At 45.1% G+C, this 20000-nt stretch overlaps 36 non-coding genes and 9 pseudogenes across 36 annotated transcripts in view; all 45 read left to right on the top strand.

Annotated features, from left to right (window-relative positions):
- The window catches only part of LOC135742139 (5S ribosomal RNA), a 119-nt gene extending 11 nt beyond the window's left edge, over nt 1-108 (top strand). Inside the window, exon 1 of the ribosomal RNA XR_010529968.1 lies at nt 1-108. This exon is cut by the window's left edge and continues 11 nt beyond it. This is a non-coding gene — a ribosomal RNA (5S ribosomal RNA).
- Nucleotides 109-9386: 9278 nt separating this feature from the next.
- On the top strand, nt 9387-9505 carry LOC135741808 (5S ribosomal RNA). Its single transcript, XR_010529651.1, has one exon. It is a non-coding gene; the product is annotated as a 5S ribosomal RNA (ribosomal RNA).
- Nucleotides 9506-9631: 126 nt separating this feature from the next.
- Nucleotides 9632-9750, top strand: LOC135742432 (5S ribosomal RNA; annotated as a pseudogene).
- Nucleotides 9751-9875: 125 nt separating this feature from the next.
- LOC135742111 (5S ribosomal RNA) lies at nt 9876-9994 on the top strand. Its single transcript, XR_010529941.1, has one exon. It is a non-coding gene; the product is annotated as a 5S ribosomal RNA (ribosomal RNA).
- A 125-nt stretch (nt 9995-10119) lies between these two features.
- Nucleotides 10120-10238, top strand: LOC135742553 (5S ribosomal RNA; annotated as a pseudogene).
- Nucleotides 10239-10379: 141 nt separating this feature from the next.
- On the top strand, nt 10380-10498 carry LOC135741974 (5S ribosomal RNA). The gene has a single exon (XR_010529809.1). It is a non-coding gene; the product is annotated as a 5S ribosomal RNA (ribosomal RNA).
- Nucleotides 10499-10623: 125 nt separating this feature from the next.
- LOC135742081 (5S ribosomal RNA) lies at nt 10624-10742 on the top strand. Its single transcript, XR_010529911.1, has one exon. It is a non-coding gene; the product is annotated as a 5S ribosomal RNA (ribosomal RNA).
- Nucleotides 10743-10862: 120 nt separating this feature from the next.
- On the top strand, nt 10863-10981 carry LOC135742898 (5S ribosomal RNA). The gene has a single exon (XR_010530300.1). It is a non-coding gene; the product is annotated as a 5S ribosomal RNA (ribosomal RNA).
- A 121-nt stretch (nt 10982-11102) lies between these two features.
- LOC135742150 (5S ribosomal RNA) lies at nt 11103-11221 on the top strand. The gene has a single exon (XR_010529978.1). It is a non-coding gene; the product is annotated as a 5S ribosomal RNA (ribosomal RNA).
- Nucleotides 11222-11342: 121 nt separating this feature from the next.
- Nucleotides 11343-11461, top strand: LOC135742250 (5S ribosomal RNA; annotated as a pseudogene).
- A 126-nt stretch (nt 11462-11587) lies between these two features.
- Nucleotides 11588-11706, top strand: LOC135741745 (5S ribosomal RNA). Its single transcript, XR_010529590.1, has one exon. It is a non-coding gene; the product is annotated as a 5S ribosomal RNA (ribosomal RNA).
- Nucleotides 11707-11831: 125 nt separating this feature from the next.
- Nucleotides 11832-11950, top strand: LOC135742181 (5S ribosomal RNA; annotated as a pseudogene).
- A 125-nt stretch (nt 11951-12075) lies between these two features.
- LOC135742112 (5S ribosomal RNA) lies at nt 12076-12194 on the top strand. Its single transcript, XR_010529942.1, has one exon. It is a non-coding gene; the product is annotated as a 5S ribosomal RNA (ribosomal RNA).
- A 125-nt stretch (nt 12195-12319) lies between these two features.
- On the top strand, nt 12320-12438 carry LOC135742607 (5S ribosomal RNA; annotated as a pseudogene).
- A 121-nt stretch (nt 12439-12559) lies between these two features.
- On the top strand, nt 12560-12678 carry LOC135741809 (5S ribosomal RNA). The gene has a single exon (XR_010529652.1). It is a non-coding gene; the product is annotated as a 5S ribosomal RNA (ribosomal RNA).
- Nucleotides 12679-12799: 121 nt separating this feature from the next.
- Nucleotides 12800-12918, top strand: LOC135741874 (5S ribosomal RNA). The gene has a single exon (XR_010529714.1). It is a non-coding gene; the product is annotated as a 5S ribosomal RNA (ribosomal RNA).
- A 125-nt stretch (nt 12919-13043) lies between these two features.
- On the top strand, nt 13044-13162 carry LOC135741756 (5S ribosomal RNA). The gene has a single exon (XR_010529601.1). It is a non-coding gene; the product is annotated as a 5S ribosomal RNA (ribosomal RNA).
- Nucleotides 13163-13288: 126 nt separating this feature from the next.
- LOC135742083 (5S ribosomal RNA) lies at nt 13289-13407 on the top strand. The gene has a single exon (XR_010529913.1). It is a non-coding gene; the product is annotated as a 5S ribosomal RNA (ribosomal RNA).
- A 120-nt stretch (nt 13408-13527) lies between these two features.
- LOC135742899 (5S ribosomal RNA) lies at nt 13528-13646 on the top strand. Its single transcript, XR_010530301.1, has one exon. It is a non-coding gene; the product is annotated as a 5S ribosomal RNA (ribosomal RNA).
- A 119-nt stretch (nt 13647-13765) lies between these two features.
- LOC135742302 (5S ribosomal RNA) lies at nt 13766-13884 on the top strand (annotated as a pseudogene).
- Nucleotides 13885-14005: 121 nt separating this feature from the next.
- On the top strand, nt 14006-14124 carry LOC135741767 (5S ribosomal RNA). The gene has a single exon (XR_010529612.1). It is a non-coding gene; the product is annotated as a 5S ribosomal RNA (ribosomal RNA).
- A 125-nt stretch (nt 14125-14249) lies between these two features.
- Nucleotides 14250-14368, top strand: LOC135742002 (5S ribosomal RNA). Its single transcript, XR_010529835.1, has one exon. It is a non-coding gene; the product is annotated as a 5S ribosomal RNA (ribosomal RNA).
- A 125-nt stretch (nt 14369-14493) lies between these two features.
- On the top strand, nt 14494-14612 carry LOC135741778 (5S ribosomal RNA). The gene has a single exon (XR_010529623.1). It is a non-coding gene; the product is annotated as a 5S ribosomal RNA (ribosomal RNA).
- A 125-nt stretch (nt 14613-14737) lies between these two features.
- Nucleotides 14738-14856, top strand: LOC135741790 (5S ribosomal RNA). Its single transcript, XR_010529634.1, has one exon. It is a non-coding gene; the product is annotated as a 5S ribosomal RNA (ribosomal RNA).
- Nucleotides 14857-14982: 126 nt separating this feature from the next.
- Nucleotides 14983-15101, top strand: LOC135742084 (5S ribosomal RNA). Its single transcript, XR_010529914.1, has one exon. It is a non-coding gene; the product is annotated as a 5S ribosomal RNA (ribosomal RNA).
- A 120-nt stretch (nt 15102-15221) lies between these two features.
- LOC135742029 (5S ribosomal RNA) lies at nt 15222-15340 on the top strand. Its single transcript, XR_010529861.1, has one exon. It is a non-coding gene; the product is annotated as a 5S ribosomal RNA (ribosomal RNA).
- Nucleotides 15341-15461: 121 nt separating this feature from the next.
- LOC135741803 (5S ribosomal RNA) lies at nt 15462-15580 on the top strand. Its single transcript, XR_010529646.1, has one exon. It is a non-coding gene; the product is annotated as a 5S ribosomal RNA (ribosomal RNA).
- Nucleotides 15581-15705: 125 nt separating this feature from the next.
- On the top strand, nt 15706-15824 carry LOC135742966 (5S ribosomal RNA). The gene has a single exon (XR_010530367.1). It is a non-coding gene; the product is annotated as a 5S ribosomal RNA (ribosomal RNA).
- Nucleotides 15825-15949: 125 nt separating this feature from the next.
- On the top strand, nt 15950-16068 carry LOC135742223 (5S ribosomal RNA; annotated as a pseudogene).
- Nucleotides 16069-16194: 126 nt separating this feature from the next.
- LOC135742031 (5S ribosomal RNA) lies at nt 16195-16313 on the top strand. Its single transcript, XR_010529863.1, has one exon. It is a non-coding gene; the product is annotated as a 5S ribosomal RNA (ribosomal RNA).
- Nucleotides 16314-16434: 121 nt separating this feature from the next.
- Nucleotides 16435-16553, top strand: LOC135741814 (5S ribosomal RNA). Its single transcript, XR_010529657.1, has one exon. It is a non-coding gene; the product is annotated as a 5S ribosomal RNA (ribosomal RNA).
- Nucleotides 16554-16678: 125 nt separating this feature from the next.
- Nucleotides 16679-16797, top strand: LOC135741826 (5S ribosomal RNA). Its single transcript, XR_010529668.1, has one exon. It is a non-coding gene; the product is annotated as a 5S ribosomal RNA (ribosomal RNA).
- Nucleotides 16798-16922: 125 nt separating this feature from the next.
- LOC135742900 (5S ribosomal RNA) lies at nt 16923-17041 on the top strand. The gene has a single exon (XR_010530302.1). It is a non-coding gene; the product is annotated as a 5S ribosomal RNA (ribosomal RNA).
- Nucleotides 17042-17161: 120 nt separating this feature from the next.
- On the top strand, nt 17162-17280 carry LOC135742428 (5S ribosomal RNA; annotated as a pseudogene).
- A 125-nt stretch (nt 17281-17405) lies between these two features.
- Nucleotides 17406-17524, top strand: LOC135741837 (5S ribosomal RNA). The gene has a single exon (XR_010529679.1). It is a non-coding gene; the product is annotated as a 5S ribosomal RNA (ribosomal RNA).
- Nucleotides 17525-17649: 125 nt separating this feature from the next.
- Nucleotides 17650-17768, top strand: LOC135741858 (5S ribosomal RNA). Its single transcript, XR_010529699.1, has one exon. It is a non-coding gene; the product is annotated as a 5S ribosomal RNA (ribosomal RNA).
- A 125-nt stretch (nt 17769-17893) lies between these two features.
- LOC135742003 (5S ribosomal RNA) lies at nt 17894-18012 on the top strand. Its single transcript, XR_010529836.1, has one exon. It is a non-coding gene; the product is annotated as a 5S ribosomal RNA (ribosomal RNA).
- A 120-nt stretch (nt 18013-18132) lies between these two features.
- On the top strand, nt 18133-18251 carry LOC135741957 (5S ribosomal RNA). Its single transcript, XR_010529793.1, has one exon. It is a non-coding gene; the product is annotated as a 5S ribosomal RNA (ribosomal RNA).
- Nucleotides 18252-18376: 125 nt separating this feature from the next.
- On the top strand, nt 18377-18495 carry LOC135743039 (5S ribosomal RNA). Its single transcript, XR_010530438.1, has one exon. It is a non-coding gene; the product is annotated as a 5S ribosomal RNA (ribosomal RNA).
- Nucleotides 18496-18615: 120 nt separating this feature from the next.
- Nucleotides 18616-18734, top strand: LOC135742303 (5S ribosomal RNA; annotated as a pseudogene).
- A 121-nt stretch (nt 18735-18855) lies between these two features.
- Nucleotides 18856-18974, top strand: LOC135741958 (5S ribosomal RNA). The gene has a single exon (XR_010529794.1). It is a non-coding gene; the product is annotated as a 5S ribosomal RNA (ribosomal RNA).
- A 125-nt stretch (nt 18975-19099) lies between these two features.
- Nucleotides 19100-19218, top strand: LOC135741848 (5S ribosomal RNA). Its single transcript, XR_010529690.1, has one exon. It is a non-coding gene; the product is annotated as a 5S ribosomal RNA (ribosomal RNA).
- Nucleotides 19219-19343: 125 nt separating this feature from the next.
- On the top strand, nt 19344-19462 carry LOC135741860 (5S ribosomal RNA). The gene has a single exon (XR_010529701.1). It is a non-coding gene; the product is annotated as a 5S ribosomal RNA (ribosomal RNA).
- A 125-nt stretch (nt 19463-19587) lies between these two features.
- Nucleotides 19588-19706, top strand: LOC135741872 (5S ribosomal RNA). The gene has a single exon (XR_010529712.1). It is a non-coding gene; the product is annotated as a 5S ribosomal RNA (ribosomal RNA).
- Nucleotides 19707-19830: 124 nt separating this feature from the next.
- LOC135741868 (5S ribosomal RNA) lies at nt 19831-19949 on the top strand. Its single transcript, XR_010529709.1, has one exon. It is a non-coding gene; the product is annotated as a 5S ribosomal RNA (ribosomal RNA).
- The last annotated feature ends 51 nt before the right edge of the window (nt 19950-20000 follow it).

The raw sequence follows: 20000 nt of genomic DNA, 5'->3' as shown, positions 1-20000 counted from the left end.
CACCACCCTGAGCACGCCCGCTCTCGTCTGATCTCGGAAGCCAAGCAGGGTCGGGCCTGGTTAGTTCTTGGATGGGAGACCGCCTGGGAATACCAGGTGCTGTAAGCTTTTAATTAATTAATTATTTATTTATGTCATTTTTTCCCATAATTACGTCCTTTTTGTAAGCATTTACAGATGTCATTGCGTTGCCACATTATTCTTGAAGTGTCTCTCAAATCGAGTCAGCACTCGCTTAAGGCCACACCACCCTGAGCACGCCCGCTCTCGTCTGATCTCGGAAGCCAAGCAGGGTCGGGCCTGGTTAGTACTTGGATGGCAGACCGCCTGGGAATGGCTCATGACCCCCGCAAGTCCCTATCCTGGGTCCCGATCACCTTGGAAAAAGCCAAGTAAACAGATCAGCAGGACGGTGGAGGGAGGAGATGTGGTGGTTTTGGGAGGGGCCAAATAGAGGGGAGTGGCTAAATGGAAAGCGAGTCCAATGTTTTCTTTCTTCAGGACATCAATACTAAGTTTATGTTCTTTTTATGGTTTTGTTTTTATGTTTTTTGTGAGTAAGACTATGAAGACTACAATCTAAATGTAAAGGTCTAAACTTGAATGTTTTAATAAGTATAATATGATGTCTGTCACGTAATGTAACAAACATAATGCTTCAATTAAAACAATAAAAAACAAGCCATGTAACAAATGTTTTTGCACATATCTATGTGAAGTATGAATTTATGCACTTTATAAATAAACGTGAAACAATGTTTGCAAGATCACTGAAAAAATCTAAGAAACTATAGTAGGCTACTTGAACAAAGTGTAATTTGCTCATATCTGAGATATTATTTACTCTATATGCCCTATTCACCCTCTAGAAAGCATGAAAAAATGTACACATAAAACGGCCTTAATGGAATTTTAGAGAAATACTTAATCTTTACCATACTGGTAAGTAATTCAGGCTCTGCTATACTCAATACAGTTTCATGTGACAGTCTTTACCTCTATTAAGTGGACAAATGGACAACAAGAGAAAGGAATCATATTTGGAAACATTCTTCTTTTATTTGTGCAACAATATATATCTACATAAATAAATAAACAACACAACAATAATAACAATAACACAGGTAACAATGTAAACAGAATAGAATTAACATTAATTATTAAGTAATTTAGCAGAAAATAGATAAATAGGTACTATAAGTTATTATTTACAGGATTCTTATTAAGATACATGTACACATTGAATTATATACAATATACATACAATCAGTGCATTCCATTAATGGAATACTTTTAAAAGTAATTTTCCCCAATACTGTGTACAATATATAAAAGGGGATGAGGTAAACTAGGTCTAATCCAGGTATTGTGATTTGGGGGATGTAGTTGGCTCTCTAATTGTTATTTTTCTTCTTTTTTAGTTCCTCATCAACTACACTTTTGAAGTGTTCAAAACTGTTGAACACAACACCTTCAAAACCTGAAGTGGTGGACTTCCTAGTTGCTGGGCAATAGGTAAATATTTTTTGGCTACTTTCAGCAGCCTTGTCTTTGGATGGCGTGTATCTCTTACGCTGCCCACCACACTGGGGTACATGGCAGGCCCCACAAGGCTTTGTGGATTTATGAGGCTTTATTGGTTTGGATGTCAGCGCAGGAGGCGGTGTGAAAGGTATGACCCCTTGACTGCTGGATGCCCCACAGAGCATCATGGATGGTCCCTGTGGCTGTGCAGGAACCACTACAAGGACAGGTGCATTTGACGCTCTGGGTGGGATGTACGTGGCCACAGGGGGTTTAGGTTGAATGGGCCGGTTCGCAAACTCTTCCACATCTATCCTGCAAAAATAAATCATACATGCGATGATGAGTATAATTCATGAGAAATAATGGGTATGACTATCAATTTACATGGTTTGTTGTGTTTAAGTTTAAACCATTCAGCTGATGAATTCAGATATGTTCACATGTAAGCAATAAGGTATGAGAGGCTGTGCTGTATCGTGAATAAGTAACGGCTGAAGCACTTGCCTCAAGTACCTTATTGCTTTTATAAAACGGTTACCACACAATATTAAAGTAAAAAAAAATGTATTAGTGCAACTTTCATGAAGTTAAATCAGTAAAAGCATTTCTTCTGCTAGAAAAAAATAGTCCCTGACCGTGAACAACAATGTTCCAATATGTGTAATATGCATGAAAGCTCAAATAAAAACAACAAACTGATCTCAAACTTTGTCTCATTCTATGTTTATGTTTATACGTTTGGTTGCTAAGGGTTTTACAGCTTACCTCCGCTTCTGACCATGCCTTTTTCCAGCTGCATGACATAGGCTCTGGTACTGAACCTGAGGTCGATCTGGAGCTGGAAGGGATTCTGGCAGAGTAGGAGCTGCTGGCATTGGTTCTTCTGACAGCACTCTTTGGTGGGGTTTTACCTTTGGCATTACCGTTGCCCTGTAGTTAGCCTTCTTCTCTTCCCGTGCCATGAATGTAGAGATGGACTTGGCATTCAGATTGGGCAGAGGAATGGAGAGACCATTAAGAATGGGATCGTCTCTGACTCGGTCTACAATCCTTTTATACAGGCCCTTGATTGCATTGGTGATTTTAGTGGGGGAGGTGAGACGACTGGCAGGTGGCCGGTTTTTCAGCATCTTAATAACGAGGTAACACAGACGACTATCCTCAGTCACCTGGGCTGCCTGAGGGTACCTCATCCAAGAAAACTTTGTCTTCTGTGCGGCTCTGCTCTCAGGTGTATCAGCTCCCAAGCATCTGCCAAACAGGGTGTAACCCCACCTAGACTCATACCTTTTTACAAAGTTGGCTGCTGACCTGTCATGCTCATGCAGTGCAGCGACTGCAGTGGCAATCTTCAGCCTTAGGTCAGCTGGCACTAGGTGACGGTCACTGTCGTCTGCCAGTTCTAAAAGGAGCAGGGCCAAGGCTTCCACTTCCTCCAGCCCAGGAAGATGCAGATGGTTCTGGGTCATCAGCACATCCTGCATAGCAGGACTGTCCTCCTCCTCCACCTGTTCTGATTGAGTGAGGATGACATGTTTGTCACTGACAGCGTCCATAGGATCCTCCTCTGACTCTACACCCATGTCCACACCCTCATCTGCCAGCTTGTCCTCACTTTGTTCAGCCGTCTCCTCTTCTTCACGGGACTGCTCTTCCTCAACTGCAAATATGTAATGTACTAATCACCAGTGGGTCTAAGCAGTTACAACAACTAACAGTAGACTAATACAAAATGGCAATCCTGCAGTTCATTTGTTTCATAATATGTAAAATAAAACTACATCTTGCATGTCTTGTCATGGATAGAATATGCAACATATTTATAGGTATTTGATCACTTAGGGCCAGATTTCCTAAACAGGGCAAATTAGCATGCAACATAACTCCAAAATTGTGTGAATCATTTAAATATTCTCCTCCCAAAATGTTTGTGTCTGAAAGGGAAACTCCTAGAAATGCATATGGAATAAGATCAGTCGCAAAAAGAACCAGACCCTAACCCTTTTAGCACTAATGATCCACTGCGCGTCTTTAGTAACTCCTGACATCGCTATTTACTGCCAAAATGATGGTTTGTGCTGGTGCACGCAGTTAGTAAATCTGGCCCTTAGTATGTATTTATATTGTTATAATGCAAGATTGTGTACCTTGCTGGGCATAGTAATCCCTTGAAGTAAAGCTGGTTGACTGGCACATGGCATACTCTACTCCAAGGAGCTCCACCTCGTCTGGGTCCTTGTATACAGCAGGGTAGGGCATTGGAGCAGCAAAGTTAGGCTCGAGGACATGCTCTTTACCGAAGAGCACCTCAGCCTGCTGATTCATGCGCTGAATCTGCTGCGGGTCCGTACACCACGTCTGCCTGCCATGACCACCTGCAACACGGAGTGATTCCATGCGGTTGTTCCACTGCACAGCAAATGCAATCAGATACACCTGAAAGACATGACCATTCATGTATGATTGTACATCAGAAAGCAATTTTGATTACAAAGTGGGCATCGCCCAGCAGCATGACATACAATTAGTCTTTTTTACACAATAGGCTATTTTGTGTGTGTGCATCTCATACACCCAGTTAATGCTATGTGAACAGCATAGAGCTCACACACGCACAGGAAAAGAGGGTAGCGCAAAAGCATGGAGGATGCAGGTAAAATATGCCTATGAACAATGACGTGAAATCAATAGTTTTTTAAATATTAAAGTTTATACTTACTTGGAATGGCATAACTCCACATCTCTGTGAGGGAATGGCATTGTACAGGTGTGAGTGCAAGCCTTCCAAGGAGTTACTGCCTCGCCGACACCTGTACTTGTTCAGGGAGACCCCATTCAGCACCACAACCTTCACTGACACATACAGCTGTATGCCAGGGGGGTCCTTTAAAACATACGTTGCTTTATTATTATGGTGTCTGTGAGTTTGTATGATTTTACAATGATTAGTTCAAAATAGTGTGTTCAAAGTAGTGTTTACCCACCTGCATACAACTTAGATGCTTGCTTGCAATTGCCCAATGAGAATCCACTGCCTGTGCTGATTTGAACAGGTGGATTCCATCAATGTCAAGGCCTGCAGGTCCCTTGAACTCCGTAATGATGGACTCAATTGCTGAAGCTGTCTCCTGTAACAATCATTCCAATTTATTTAATAGAGTTATATCGCTTAAAATGTGAAATTATTTCAATAATTAAAAGTATTTCCCAAAAAGAAATATAGTATTGTGAGAACTTAGTTAATTTAAGTGAAGTATGTTTTCAGCTTTTTATACATAAAGATTATACATGGATTAATATTACACTTTACCTCAACGCCACGGGTGATCCGTCTGACATAGGACCTGATTTGATGAGGTTTAAGGAAGGCTATCATGTCCTCGTCTGAAAGTTTGCCGTACAACTCCTGGTTGCCCTTCCTGACTGCCTGGATTAGGAGCATCATATCGCTCTTGTTGTAGGCCAGCACTGCACCTGCAAGGGCACTCATGAACACCCCATACTTGGCATGGCTCTGTTTAATGACAACAGCATCCCAGCGGTGCAGCCAGTGTCGGATGTCCAGTCTGATTACAGTGCCCTTCTGCACCCAGTCCCTGAACAGATTCTCCAGGAAGGACGAACCACTGTCACTGAGACAATACAAATTTTCAGCATGTGTTCTTTGTTTTTTTTTTAACATTAAATGAATGACAAATATTATCAGGGTATACGTATGTGTTATTACCTACCGACAACAGTTGTTATCTGCATATATGACAGCTGGTGCAGGAGCCCTAGCTCGTTCAAAGCGGGCCATCAGACCTTTGGCCATACGTCTGTAGCACCCCTCAGACTCAGCTGCCACCACCACTGTGGTCAAAAACTGGCCCCACTCGTTCAGCACACTGGTTATATACTGCATGGTGCCCTGGCCATCACCATATATCTTCTTAAGGACCTGAAAAAACAGAAAGCAGAACATCAATTTGATAGTTTCTATCAATAACCTGTCTGCCCAATATAATTTATATGAATTACAATGCATGTACATTTTGTATCCTCCACATTTGAACGCTGAACAGTGAGGCTAAAGTCCCTTATTCAAAACAATAGGTTGGCTCAATTCATTTTTAAAGTGACTAAATAAATATTAAGTTTGCTTAACTTCATGAATTGATAGAATACACATACCTTTTTTGTGCCATCAATGCAGAGGATTTCTCCAGTCACACTGAGGATTGAGGCTCTGTACACAGACATCTTTTCCATCTCCATGATCATGTGCGCACGCCTCAGCACACGGGCACAAGGAAGGGGAGACCGGGGCAGAGGAGGGGTGTAAGTACCAGCAGCCTTGACAAAGGACAGGATGCTCTTCTGAGACGATGCAGATCCAGCTGTGTGGGCTTCATAAAGCAGAGTCTGGTACAGGTCACGGCGCTCCACATACCACTCATCATGTCCCTGCTGCAGCAGTCTCTGGACTTTGTTCATGGACACACTGTTGACCCTGTCATTCAGAAGAGTAACCACTCCTTTGTCAATAGCACGCTTCCCACACAGTATGGCAGGAAACATGCTTCTGATGGCTGGGGCCAAGTTCATCAGAATCTTGGGACTATGTGCCAGCCAAATGTACTGCTGAACATGATGACTGTCCTCATCTTCACTGTCTGCGTCACCATGTGTCTTACTCACTGCCCGCCTCATCTTTTCACAATGTGAACACTTCAGCTTCTCCGTCAACAGGGTGTAATTGTACTTCATCCCACACACTTGCCTAGCATAACTACCAAAGCCTTTCTTCTCAAGGTATTCATCTGGTGGTGCAGGGCAGTTGGAGCTAGGGCAGTGGATCTTGGCTTGCATCACACCAACTGGGCGCCAGAAGAAGACAGGGGTTGTGAAAAAGGCCATCATGTTGGGCAGTCCTCCCTTGACAGAAGTAGGAATTGGGGGTGGGTGGAACTCCATCTTCTCCTTTAAAAGCCTTCTCTCCACAATCTCTCCTTTGGCATTCTTGTACTTTGAAGGCCTCTCAAACAGACCATACGTCTCATCATATTTCAGCCACTTGATGTTAGGAGGAGCTATACCATTGGCTTGTGTAGATGGAGGTGGATGCTCCCAGTATTTCTGCCAGCCCTCTCGCAAGATGCCACTGGTTTCTGAGGCAGAGGTGTCTACAGGGGAAGAAGGTCTTCCCTGAGATGTGCTGAGGCTGTGGGAAGAGTCCTGACTCACAGCCGGTGTGAGCTCTCCCCAGGTGGTTAGTTGTGTGGAGACCGCTACCTCAGACTCTTCAAGGACAGTCTCTGTAGAAAAAATCAGACAAAATGTATTGAGCACATTGCTTAAGATGTGAATATAATGACACACAAACATTATCACAATAAACAAAGTTTGTTTCTATTTTCCATGTTATCAGATCTTATTTTAGATAACACAAATGATATTTGATATAAACATTTTAGTATAGAGCTGCTACAAAAAATATAGACAATAGTTATTTTTTTATATATTTAAACATATCACATCTACAAATTAAATTGATTTTTGTATGTGTTATCTAAATGCCAACAAAGCATTTAGACATTAAATCTGTTCCACTGAAAAAGGGCAGCTAGCTTGATAATATTCCTCACCCTGCTGAAAATTAAAGTGAAATACTAAACCTACTGTCATCATTATCAGTGCCATAAAATGTGTGATATTTCAGCAGTGTATTGAGTCAGATGTTTGAAATACATCAGTAAGAAAATGTTATATTAATTTTAAAATAAGAGTTATGGTGTGTTAAATGTTAATTACCAGCAGCTGCCAACAATTCAGCATCACTGGCATAGTCAGGATCCTGCTGGAACTTTGAAACTGTAGATTCAGCCTTCTTTCCCTTGTCTTTCCTTGACTCCTGTTCATGCAGAAAATAAAGGAATTGTAGAAAACACATAAGAAGTTGTATTGTACCACATAAGCACAAGTACTTACACTGTTACCACTTCCTATGGCTAAAACACAAGCTTTTGTGCAGAGTAAACATTGATGATTTTACTATTGAAGGTGAAATACATGTGCCTAACTGATTTACAAATGCACACATTTTTTTATAAACAAAACCATAAATATAATTTAATCTCAGTTAAAAGGTCAAAGTTACCTCCAAGCGTTTGTTAAGATGAAAGGTGACAGGCGGGAACTCTCTGGCATACTGCAGCAATCGCTCCTTTTGCCACTTAAGGAGATCATTCTGCTCACCCTTCTGGCAATATTCAGACAGCAGCCATATGACCCAGCCCACATCATTTTCAAGCAACCACCTGAAAGACTGTCCTGCATATTTGCCGAATGTAACAACTAGCTGGCCTTTCCACATTTCCCCTCCAGCTTCCTTTGCAGCAGCCTCCGCCTTTTCAGAATTCAGACAGCTGGGGTCTACTGCTTTGCTGGGGGCCATTGCCACACTCTTAGCTGCATCCGTACACTGCAGCTTGGCCTCTCCCTGTCTGTACAGACGGATGCATGGGTACAGGTGCTGTTTTTGGTGGCTGCTCAGCTGCTGTTTCAGTGAGAAGCTTTTCCCACACACTTCACACACATGCTCCTTTGGAAAATGAAGCTGCATGTGCCGAGTCAGGTTGGACTTCACAGAGAATCTCTTGTCACAAACACTGCACTTGTGTCCCTCCACATCCATGATTTCTATCTGTTGTAATAAAACAGAAACAGATTCAGATTAGTTTTTTCTTTTCAATCTGTACAGGGGACTAAACACTGGAAAACCAGGAGATGCAAAACATGTAAACAAGTAACAGTTCTGCTAATACTATTACTTAAAGTAGAACTAAAAAGGTATTTTGTAAAATAATAATCATAAAAAATACTACACAAGTACTGAGTAATCTTTATTGATTTTATCTGATTTACATTTTAATGTGATATTTCATATGATTAGCTGAAAGTTCAAAAGGTAATGGTTTTATAATTGTAGACTATATTTTTGCTTGCCTTGTGTTGTCAGTGTTTTAACATGTTATTGACTGTTAATGGCTTATCACTTACTATATGTTATTGGCTGTTAATGGCTTATAAGTTACTATGAGACAAAATAGTTTAGATTAGTGGAGATAGCCGGACAAAACAGGCCTAAACTATTTACACTATGTACAGTATGTAGTCAGTCAATTCCAACAGGAAAAACTGACAGTAGTACTAGCAATAAGTAAAATCTACCTGTATTCGGATAGTAGTTTAGTCTTAATGTCCAGCCCTGATTGTGTTTGGGTATTTCCAAAGTATTTAATTTGAGTAAAATATTACAAAGACTCGAATAACTGCAGTTTACGATACACGTTAACAGTTAACTTGGATGGGCGATCATATTTTCTCTATTAAAGCTTTTAAAACTTTAATAACTTTGTAATTACTGCACGTAAATCCACGCAAATCCATACAAAAAGCGGTTAGAAAGCATTTATATGAATATACTGGTAAATATACTGGACTTACCTCTTGTTTGCTGTAACCGATCAACTCAATCAACTGATGATGGTAGTGTTATTTACGCTTGTCACTCACATGATGCACTTAATATTCAAAGCAACGGCGCCATTTGATTGGTGGGTTGAGGAAGCGGCCTGCTCAACAGAGCTCAGTGATTGGTTGGTTGAGCAGCTCAACTTGCTCAACGGCGCTCAATGATTGGTCGGCATAGGGACTTGGAGGAGAGAACGCCTGGGAATACCAGGTTCTGTAAGCATTTTATTAATTTATTATTTATGTCATTTTTTCCCATGAATGCGTCCTTTCAGTAAGCGTTCTCCCATGGCATGGCGTTGCCACATTAGTTTTGAAGTGTCTCTCGAATCGAGTCAGCACTCGCTTACGGCCACACCATCCTGAGCACGCCCGCTCTCGTCTGATCTCGGAAGCCAAGCAGGGTCGGGCCTGGTTAGTACTTGGATGGGAGACCGCCTGGGAATACCTGGTGCTGTAAGCATTTAATTAATTAATAAATTTTTTTATGTCATTTTTTCCCATGAATGCGTCCTTTCTGTAACCATTTACCGATATCATTGCGTTGCCACATTAGCCTTGAAGTGTCTCTCGAATCGAGTCAGCACTCGCTTACGGCCACACCACCATGAGCACGCCCGCTCTCGTCTGATCTCGGAAGCCAAGCAGGGTCGGGCCTGGTTAGTACTTGGATGGGAGATTGCCTGGGAATACCAGGTGCTGTAAGCATTTAATTAATTAAATATTTATTTATGTAATTTTTACCCATGAATGCGTCCTTTCTGTAAGCGTTCTCCCATGTCATGGCGTTGCCACATTAGTTTTGAAGTGTCTCTCGAATCGAGTCCGCACTCGTTTACGGCCACACCACCCTGAGCACGCCCGCTCTCGTCTGATCTCGGAAGCCAAGCAGGGTCGGGCCTGGTTAGTTCTTGGATGGGAGACCGCCTGGGAATACCAGGTGCTGTAAGCTTTTAATTAATTAATTATTTATTTATGTCATTTTTTCCCATAATTACGTCCTTTTTGTAAGCATTTACCGATGTCATTGCGTTGCCACATTAGTCTTGAAGTGTCTCTCGAATCGAGTCAGCACTCGCTTAAGGCCACACCACCCTGAGCACGCCCGCTCTCGTCTGATCTCGGAAGCCAAGCAGGGTCGGGCCTGGTTAGTACTTGGATGGCAGACCGCCTGGGAATACCAGGTTCTGTAAGCATTTAATTAATTAAATATTTATTTAATTAAATATTTATTTATGTCATTTTTTCCCATGAATGCGTCCTTTCTGTAAGCGTTCTCCCATGGCATGGCGTTGCCACATTAGTTTTGAAGTGTCTCTCGAATCGAGTCAGCACTCGCTTACGGCCACACCACCCTGAGCACGCCAGCTCTCGTCTGATCTCGGAAGCCAAGCAGGGTCGGGCCTGGTTAGTACTTGGATGGGAGACCGCCTGGGAATACCAGGTGCTGTAAGCATTTAATTAATTAATTATTTTTTAATGTCATTTTTTCCCATGAATGCGTCCTTTATGTAACCATTTACCGATGTCATTGCGTTGCCACATTAGCCTTGAAGTGTCTCTCGAATCGAGTCAGCACTCGTTTACGGCCACACCACCCTGAGCACGCCCGCTCTCGTCTGATCTCGGAAGCCAAGCAGGGTCGGGCCTGGTTAGTACTTGGATGGGAGACCGCCTGGGAATACCTGGTGCTGTAAGAATTTAATTAATTAATTATTTATGTCATTTTTCCCATGAGTGCGTCCTTTCTGTAAGCGTTCTCCCATGGCATGGCGTTGCCACATTAGTTTTGAAGTGTCTCTCGAATCAAGTCCGCACTCGCTTACGGCCACACCACCCTGAGCACGCCCGCTCTCGTCTGATCTCGGAAGCCAAGCAGGGTCGGGCCTGGTTAGTACTTGGATGGGAGACCGCCTGGGAATACCTGGTGCTGTAAGCATTTAATTAATTAATTATTTATGTCATTTTTTTCCATGAATGCGTTCTTTCTGTAAGCGTTAACTGATGTCATGGCGTTGCCACATAAGTTTTGAAGTGTCTATCGAATCGAGTCGCCACTCGCTTACGGCCACACCACCCTGAGCACGCCCACTCTCGTCTGATCTCGGAAGCCAAGCAGGGTCGGGCCTGGATAGTACTTGGATGGGAGACCGCCTGGGAATACCTGGTGCTGTAAGCATTTAATTAATTAATTATTTATGTCATTTTTTCCCATGAATGCGTTCTTTCTGTAAGCGTTCACTGATGTCATGGCGTTGCCACATAAGTCTTGAAGTGTCTATCGAAGCGAGTCAGCACTCGCTTACGGCCACACCACCCTGAGCACGCCCGCTCTCGTCTGATCTCGGAAGCCAAGCAGGTTCGGGCCTGGTTAGTACTTGGATGGGAGACCGCCTGGGAATACCAGGAGCTGTAAGCATTTAATTAATAAAAAAAATTTTTTATGTCATATTTTCCCATGAATGCATCCTTTCTGTAAGCGTTCTCCCATGGCATGGCGTTGCCACATTAGTTTTGAAGTGTCTCTCGAATCGAGTCTGCACTCGCTTACGGCCACACCACCCTGAGCACGCCCGCTCTCGTCTGATCTCGGAAGCCAAGCAGGGTCGGGCCTGGTTAGTACTTGGATGGGAGACCGCCTGGGAATACCAGGTGCTGTAAGCATTTAATTAATTAATAATTTTTTTATGTCATTTTTTCCCATGAATGCGTCCTTTCTGTAACCATTTACCGATGTCATTGCGTTGCCACATTAGCCTTGAAGTGTCTCTCGAATCGAGTCAGCAGTCGCTTACGGCCACACCACCCTGAGCACGCCCGCTCTCGTCTGATCTCGGAAGCCAAGCAGGGTCGGGCCTGGTTAGTACTTGGATGGGAGATTGCCTGGGAATACCAGGTGCTGTAAGCATTTAATTAATTAAATATTTATTTATGTCATTTTTACCCATGAATGCGTCCTTTCTGTAAGCGTTCTCCCATGGCATTGCGTTGCCACATTAGTTTTGAAGTGTCTCTCGAATCGAGTCCGCACTCGTTTACGGCCACACCACCCTGAGCACGCCCGCTCTCGTCTGATCTCGGAAGCCAAGCAGGGTCGGGCCTGGTTAGTTCTTGGATGGGAGACCGCCTGGGAATACCAGGTGCTGTAAGCTTTTAATTAATTAATTATTTATTTATGTCATTTTTTCCCATAATTACGTCCTTTTTGTAAGCATTTACCGATGTCATTGCGTTGCCACATTAGTCTTGAAGTGTCTCTCGAATCAAGTCAGCACTCGCTTAAGGCCACACCACCCTGAGCACGCCCGCTCTCGTCTGATCTCGGAAGCCAAGCAGGGTCGGGCCTGGTTAGTACTTGGATGGCAGACCGCCTGGGAATACCAGTTTCTGTAAGCATTTAATTAATTAATTATTTATGTCATTTTTTCCCATGAATGCGTCCTTTCAGTAAGCGTTCTCCCATGGCATGGCGTTGCCACATTAGTTTTGAAGTGTCTCTCGAATCGAGTCAGCACTCGCTTACGGCCACACCATCCTGAGCACGCCCGCTCTCGTCTGATCTCGGAAGCCAAGCAGGGTCGGGCCTGGTTAGTACTTGGATGGGAGACCGCCTGGGAATACCTGGTGCTGTAAGCATTTAATTAATTAATTTTTTATGTCATTTTTTCCCATAAATGCGTTCTTTCTGTAAGCGTTCACTGATGTCATGGCGTTGCCACATAAGTTTTGAAGTGTCTCTCGAATCGAGTCGGCACTCGCTTACTGCCACACCACCCTGAGCACGCCCGCTCTCGTCTGATCTCGGAAGCCAAGCAGGGTCGGGCCTGGTTAGTACTTGGATGGGAGACCGCCTGGGAATACCAGGTGCTGTAAGCATTTAATTAATTAATTATTTTTTTATGTCATTTTTTCCCATGAATGCGATCTTTCTGTAAGCGTTCACTGATGTCATGGCGTTGCCACATAAGTCTTGAAGTGTCTATCGAAGCGAGTCAGCACTCGCTTACGGCCACACCACCCTGAGCACGCCCGCTCTCGTCTGATCTCGGAAGCCAAGCAGGGTCGGGCCTGGTTAGTACTTGGATGGGAGACCGCCTGGGAATACCAGGTGCTGTAAGCATTTAATTAATTAATTATTTTTTTTATGTCATTTTTTCCCATGAATGCGTCCTTTCTGTAACCATTTACCGATGTCATTGCGTTGCCACATTAGCCTTGAAGTGTCTCTCGTATAGAGTCAGCACTCGTTTACGGCCACACCACCCTGAGCACGCCCGCTCTCGTCTGATCTCGGAAGCCAAGCAGGGTCGGGCCTGGTTAGTACTTGGATGGGAGACCGCCTGGGAATACCTGGTGCTGTAAGAATTTAATTAATTAATTACTTATGTCATTTTTCCCATGAATGCGTCCTTTCTGTAAGCATTCTCCCATGGCATGGCGTTGCCACATTAGTTTTGAAGTGTCTCTCGAATCAAGTCCGCACTCGCTTACGGCCACACCACCCTGAGCACGCCCGCTCTCGTCTGATCTCGGAAGCCAAGCAGGGTCGGGCCTGGTTAGTACTTGGATGGGAGACCGCCTGGGAATACCTGGTGCTGTAAGCATTTATTAATTAATTATTTATGTCATTTTTCCCATGAATGCGTCCTTTCTGTAAGCGTTCTCCCATGGCATGGCGTTGCCACATTAGTTTTGAAGTGTCTCTCGAATCGAGTCAGCACTCGCTTACGGCCACACCACCCTGAGCAAGCCCGCTCTCGTCTGATCTCGGAAGCCAAGCAGGGTCGGGCCTGGTTAGTACTTGGATGGGAGACCGCCTGGGAATACCAGGTTCTGTAAGCATTTAATTAATTAATTATTTATGTCATTTTTTCCCATGAATGCGATCTTTCTGTAAGCGTTCACTGATGTCATGGCGTTGCCACATAAGTCTTGAAGTGTCTATCGAAGCGAGTCAGCACTCGCTTACGGCCACACCACCCTGAGCACGCCCGCTCTCGTCTGATCTCGGAAGCCAAGCAGGGTCGGGCCTGGTTAGTACTTGGATGGGAGACCGCCTGGGAATACCAGGTGCTGTAAGCATTTAATTAATTAATAATTTTTTTATGTCATTTTTTCCCATGAATGCGTCCTTTCTGTAAGCGTTCTCCCATGGCATGGCGTTGCCACATTAGTTTTGAAGTGTCTCTCGAATCAAGTCCGCACTCGCTTACGGACACACCACCCTGAGCACGCCCGCTCTCGTCTGATCTCGGAAGCCAAGCAGGGTCGGGCCTGGTTAGTACTTGGATGGGAGACCGCCTGGGAATACCAGGTGCTGTAAGCATTTAATTAATTAAATATTTATTTATGTCATATTTTCCCATGAATGCGTCCTTTCTGTAAGCGTTCTCCCATGGCATGGCGTTGCCACATTAGTTTTGAAGTGTCTCTCGAATCGAGTCTGCAATCGCTTACGGCCACACCACCCTGAGCACGCCCGCTCTCGTCTGATCTCGGAAGCCAAGCAGGGTCGGGCCTGGTTAGTACTTGGATGGGAGACCGCCTGGGAATACCAGGTGCTGTAAGCATTTAATTAATTAATTATTTTTTTATGTCATTTTTTCCCATGAATGCGATCTTTCTGTAAGCGTTCACTGATGTCATGGCGTTGCCACATAAGTCTTGAAGTGTCTATCGAAGCGAGTCAGTACTCGCTTACGGCCACACCACCCTGAGCACGCCCGCTCTCGTCTGATCTCGGAAGCCAAGCAGGGTCGGGCCTGGTTAGTACTTGGATGGGAGACCGCCTGGGAATACCAGGTGCTGTAAGCATTTAATTAATTAATTATTTTTTTAATGTCATTTTTTCCCATGAATGCGTCCTTTCTGTAACCATTTACCGATGTCATTGCTTTGCCACATTAGCCTTGAAGTGTCTCTCGTATAGAGTCATCACTCGTTTACGGCCACACCACCCTGAGCACGCCCGCTCTCGTCTGATCTCGGAAGCCAAGCAGGGTCGGGCCTGGTTAGTACTTGGATGGGAGACCGCCTGGGAATACCTGGTGCTGTAAGAATTTAATTAATTAATTATTTATGTCATTTTTCCCATGAATGCGTCCTTTCTGTAAGCATTCTCCCATGGCATGGCGTTGCCACATTAGTTTTGAAGTGTCTCTCGAATCAAGTCCGCACTCGCTTACGGCCACACCACCCTGAGCACGCCCGCTCTCGTCTGATCTCGGAAGCCAAGCAGGGTCGGGCCTGGTTAGTACTTGGATGGGAGACCGCCTGGGAATACCAGGTTCTGTAAGCATTTAATTAATTAATTATTTATGTCATTTTTTCCCATGAATGCGATCTTTCTGTAAGCGTTCACTGATGTCATGGCGTTGCCACATAAGTCTTGAAGTGTCTATCGAAGCGAGTCAGCACTCGCTTACGGCCACACCACCCTGAGCACGCCCGCTCTCGTCTGATCTCGGAAGCCAAGCAGGGTCGGGCCTGGTTAGTACTTGGATGGGAGACCGCCTGGGAATACCAGGTGCTGTAAGCATTTAATTAATTAATAATTTTTTTATGTCATTTTTTCCCATGAATGCGTCCTTTCTGTAAGCGTTCTCCCATGGCATGGCGTTGCCACATTAGTTTTGAAGTGTCTCTCGAATCAAGTCCGCACTCGCTTACAGCCACACCACCCTGAGCACGCCCGCTCTCGTCTGATCTCGGAAGCCAAGCAGGGTCGGGCCTGGTTAGTACTTGGATGGGAGACCGCCTGGGAATACCAGGTGCTGTAAGCATTTAATTAATTAATTATTTTTTTATGTCATTTTTTCCCATGAATGCGATCTTTCTGTAAGCGTTCTCCCATGGCATGGCGTTGCCACATTAGTTTTGAAGTGTCTCTCGAATCGAGTCTGCACTCGCTTACCGCCACACCACCCTGAGCACGCCCGCTCTCGTCTGATCTCGGAAGCCAAGCAGGGTCGGGCCTGGTTAGTACTTGGATGGGAGACCGCCTGGGAATACCAGGTGTTGTAAGCATTTAATTAATTAATAATTTTTTTTATGTCATTTTTTCCCATGAATGCGTCCTTTCTGTAACCATTTACCGATGTCATTGCGTTGCCACATTAGCCTTGAAGTGTCTCTCGAATCGAGTCAGCACTCGCTTACGGCCACACCACCCTGAGCACGCCCGCTCTCGTCTGATCTCGGAAGCCAAGCAGGGTCGGGCCTGGTTAGTACTTGGATGGGAGACCGCCTGGGAATACCAGGTTCTGTAAGCATTTAATTAATTAATTATTTATGTCATTTTTTCCCATGATTGCGATCTTTCTGTAAGCGTTCACTGATGTCATGGCGTTGCCACATAAGTCTTGAAGTGTCTATCGAAGCGAGTCAGCACTCGCTTACGGCCACACCACCCTGAGCACGCCCGCTCTCGTCTGATCTCGGAAGCCAAGCAGGGTCGGGCCTGGTTAGTACTTGGATGGGAGACCGCCTGGGAATACCAGGTGCTGTAAGCATTTAATTAATTAATTATTTTTTTATGTCATTTTTTCCCATGAATGCGTCCTTTCTGTAAGCGTTCACTGATGTCATGGCGTTGCCACATTAGTTTTGAAGTGTCTCTCGAATCAAGTCAGCACTCGCTTACGGCCACACCACCCTGAGCACGCCCGCTCTCGTCTGATCTCGGAAGCCAAGCAGGGTCGGGCCTGGTTAGTACTTGGATGGGAGACCGCCTGGGAATACCAGGTGCTGTAAGCATTTAATTAATTAAATATTTATTTATGTCATATTTTCCCATGAATGCGTCCTTTCTGTAAGCGTTCTCCTATGGCATGGCGTTGCCACATTAGTTTTGAAGTGTCTCTCGAATCAAGTCCGCACTCGCTTACGGCCACACCACCCTGAGCACGCCCGCTCTCGTCTGATCTCGGAAGCCAAGCAGGGTCGGGCCTGGTTAGTACTTGGATGGGAGACCGCCTGGGAATACCTGGTGCTGTAAGCATTTTATTAATTAATTATTTATGTCATTTTTCCCATGAATGCGTCCTTTCTGTAAGCGTTCTCCCATGGCATGGCGTTGCCACATTAGTTTTGAAGTGTCTCTCGAATTGAGTCCGCACTCGCTTACGGCCACACCACCCTGAGCACGCCCGCTCTCGTCTGATCTCGGAAGCCAAGCAGGGTCGGGGCTGGTTAGTACTTGGATGGGAGACCGCCGGGGAATACCAGGTGCTGTAAGCATTTAATTAATTAATAATTTTTTTATGTCATTTTTTCCCATGAATGCGTCCTTTCGGTAAGCGTTCTCCCATGGCATGGCGTTGCCACATTAGTTTTGAAGTGTCTCTCGAATCAAGTCCGCACTCGCTTACGGCCACACCACCCTGAGCACGCCCGCTCTCGTCTGATCTCGGAAGCCAAGCAGGGTCGGGCCTGGTTAGTACTTGGATGGGAGACCGCCTGGGAATACCAGGTGCTGTAAGCATTTAATTAATTAATTATTTTTTTATGTCATTTTTTCCCATGAATGCGATCTTTCTGTAAGCGTTCACTGATGTCATGGCGTTGCCACATAAGTCTTGAAGTGTCTATCGAAGCGAGTCAGCACTCGCTTACGGCCACACCACCCTGAGCACGCCCGCTCTCGTCTGATCTCGAAAGCCAAGCAGGGTCGGGCCTGGTTAGTACTTGGATGGGAGACCGCCTGGGAATACCAGGTGCTGTAAGCATTTAATTAATTAATTATTTTTTTATGTCATTTTTTCCCATGAATGCGTCCTTTCTGTAACCATTTACCGATGTCATTGCGTTGCCACATTAGCCTTGAAGTGTCTCTCGAATCGAGTCAGCACTCGTTTACGGCCACACCACCCTGAGCACGCCCGCTCTCGTCTGATCTCGGAAGCCAAGCAGGGTCGGGCCTGGTTAGTACTTGGATGGGAGACCGCCTGGGAATACCTGGTGCTGTATGCATTTAATTAATTAATTATTTATGTCATTTTTCCCATGAATGCGTCCTTTCTGTAAGCATTCTCCCATGGCATGGCGTTGCCACATTAGTTTTGAAGTGTCTCTCGAATCGAGTCAGCACTCGCTTACGGCCACACCACCCTGAGCAAGCCCGCTCTCGTCTGATCTCGGAAGCCAAGCAGGGTCGGGCCTGGTTAGTACTTGGATGGGAGACCGCCTGGGAATACCAGGTGCTGTAAGCATTTAATTAATTAATTATTTTTTTATGTCATTTTTTCCCATGAATGCGTCCTTTCTGTAACCATTTACCGATGTCATTGCGTTGCCACATTAGCCTTGAAGTGTCTCTCGAATCGAGTCAGCACTCGTTTACGGCCACACCACCCTGAGCACGCCCGCTCTCGTCTGATCTCGGAAGCCAAGCAGGGTCGGGCCTGGTTAGTACTTGGATGGGAGACCGCCTGGGAATACCTGGTGCTGTAAGCATTTAATTAATTAATTATTTATGTCATTTTTCCCATGAATGCGTCCTTTCTGTAAGCATTCTCCCATGGCATGGCGTTGCCACATTAGTTTTGAAGTGTCTCTCGAATCGAGTCAGCACTCGCTTACGGCCACACCACCCTGAGCAAGCCCGCTCTCGTCTGATCTCGGAAGCCAAGCAGGGTCGGGCCTGGTTAGTACTTGGATGGGAGACCGCCTGGGAATACCAGGTTCTGTAAGCATTTAATTAATTAATTATTTATGTCATTTTTTCCCATGAATGCGATCTTTCTGTAAGCGTTCACTGATGTCATGGCGTTGCCACATAAGTCTTGAAGTGTCTATCGAAGCGAGTCAGCACTCGCTTACGGCCACACCACCCTGAGCAAGCCCGCTCTCGTCTGATCTCGGAAGCCAAGCAGGGTCGGGCCTGGTTAGTACTTGGATGGGAGACCGCCTGGGAATACCAGGTGCTGTAAGCATTTAATTAATTAATAATTTTTTTATGTCATTTTTTCCCATGAATGCGTCCTTTCTGTAAGCGTTCTCCCATGGCATGGCGTTGCCACATTAGTTTTGAAGTGTCTCTCGAATCAAGTCCGCACTCGCTTACGGCCACACCACCCTGAGCACGCCCGCTCTCGTCTGATCTCGGAAGCCAAGCAGGGTCGGGCCTGGTTAGTACTTGGATGGGAGACCGCCTGGGAATACCAGGTGCTGTAAGCATTTAATTAATTAAATATTTATTTATGTCATATTTTCCCATGAATGCGTCCTTTCTGTAAGCGTTCTCCCATGGCATGGCGTTGCCACATTAGTTTTGAAGTGTCTCTCGAATCAAGTCCGCACTCGCTTACGGCCACACCACCCTGAGCACGCCCGCTCTCGTCTGATCTCGGAAGCCAAGCAGGGTCGGGCCTGGTTAGTACTTGGATGGGAGACCGCCTGGGAATACCAGGTGCTGTAAGCATTTAATTAATTAATTATTTTTTTATGTCATTTTTTCCCATGAATGCAATCTTTCTGTAAGCGTTCACTGATGTCATGGCGTTGCCACATAAGTCTTGAAGTGTCTATCGAAGCGAGTCAGCACTCGCTTACGGCCACACCACCCTGAGCACGCCCGCTCTCGTCTGATCTCGGAAGCCAAGCAGGGTCGGGCCTGGTTAGTACTTGGATGGGAGACCGCCTGGGAATACCAGGTGCTGTAAGCATTTAATTAATTAATTATTTTTTTATGTCATTTTTTCCCATGAATGCGTCCTTTCTTAACCATTTACCGATGTCATTGCGTTGCCACATTAGCCTTGAAGTGTCTCTCGAATCGAGTCAGCACTCGTTTACGGCCACACCACCCTGAGCACGCCCGCTCTCTTCTGATCTCGGAAGCCAAGCAGGGTCGGGCCTGGTTAGTACTTGGATGGGAGACCGCCTGGGAATACCTGGTGCTGTAAGCATTTAATTAATTAATTATTTATGTCATTTTTCCCATGAATGCGTCCTTTCTG

This window comes from Paramisgurnus dabryanus, chromosome 13, assembly GCF_030506205.2.
Source record: "Paramisgurnus dabryanus chromosome 13, PD_genome_1.1, whole genome shotgun sequence".
NCBI lineage: Eukaryota > Metazoa > Chordata > Actinopteri > Cypriniformes > Cobitidae > Paramisgurnus > Paramisgurnus dabryanus.
The sequence above is the reverse complement of the archived record's forward strand: the minus strand, read 5'-3'. Positions and strand labels throughout refer to the sequence as shown.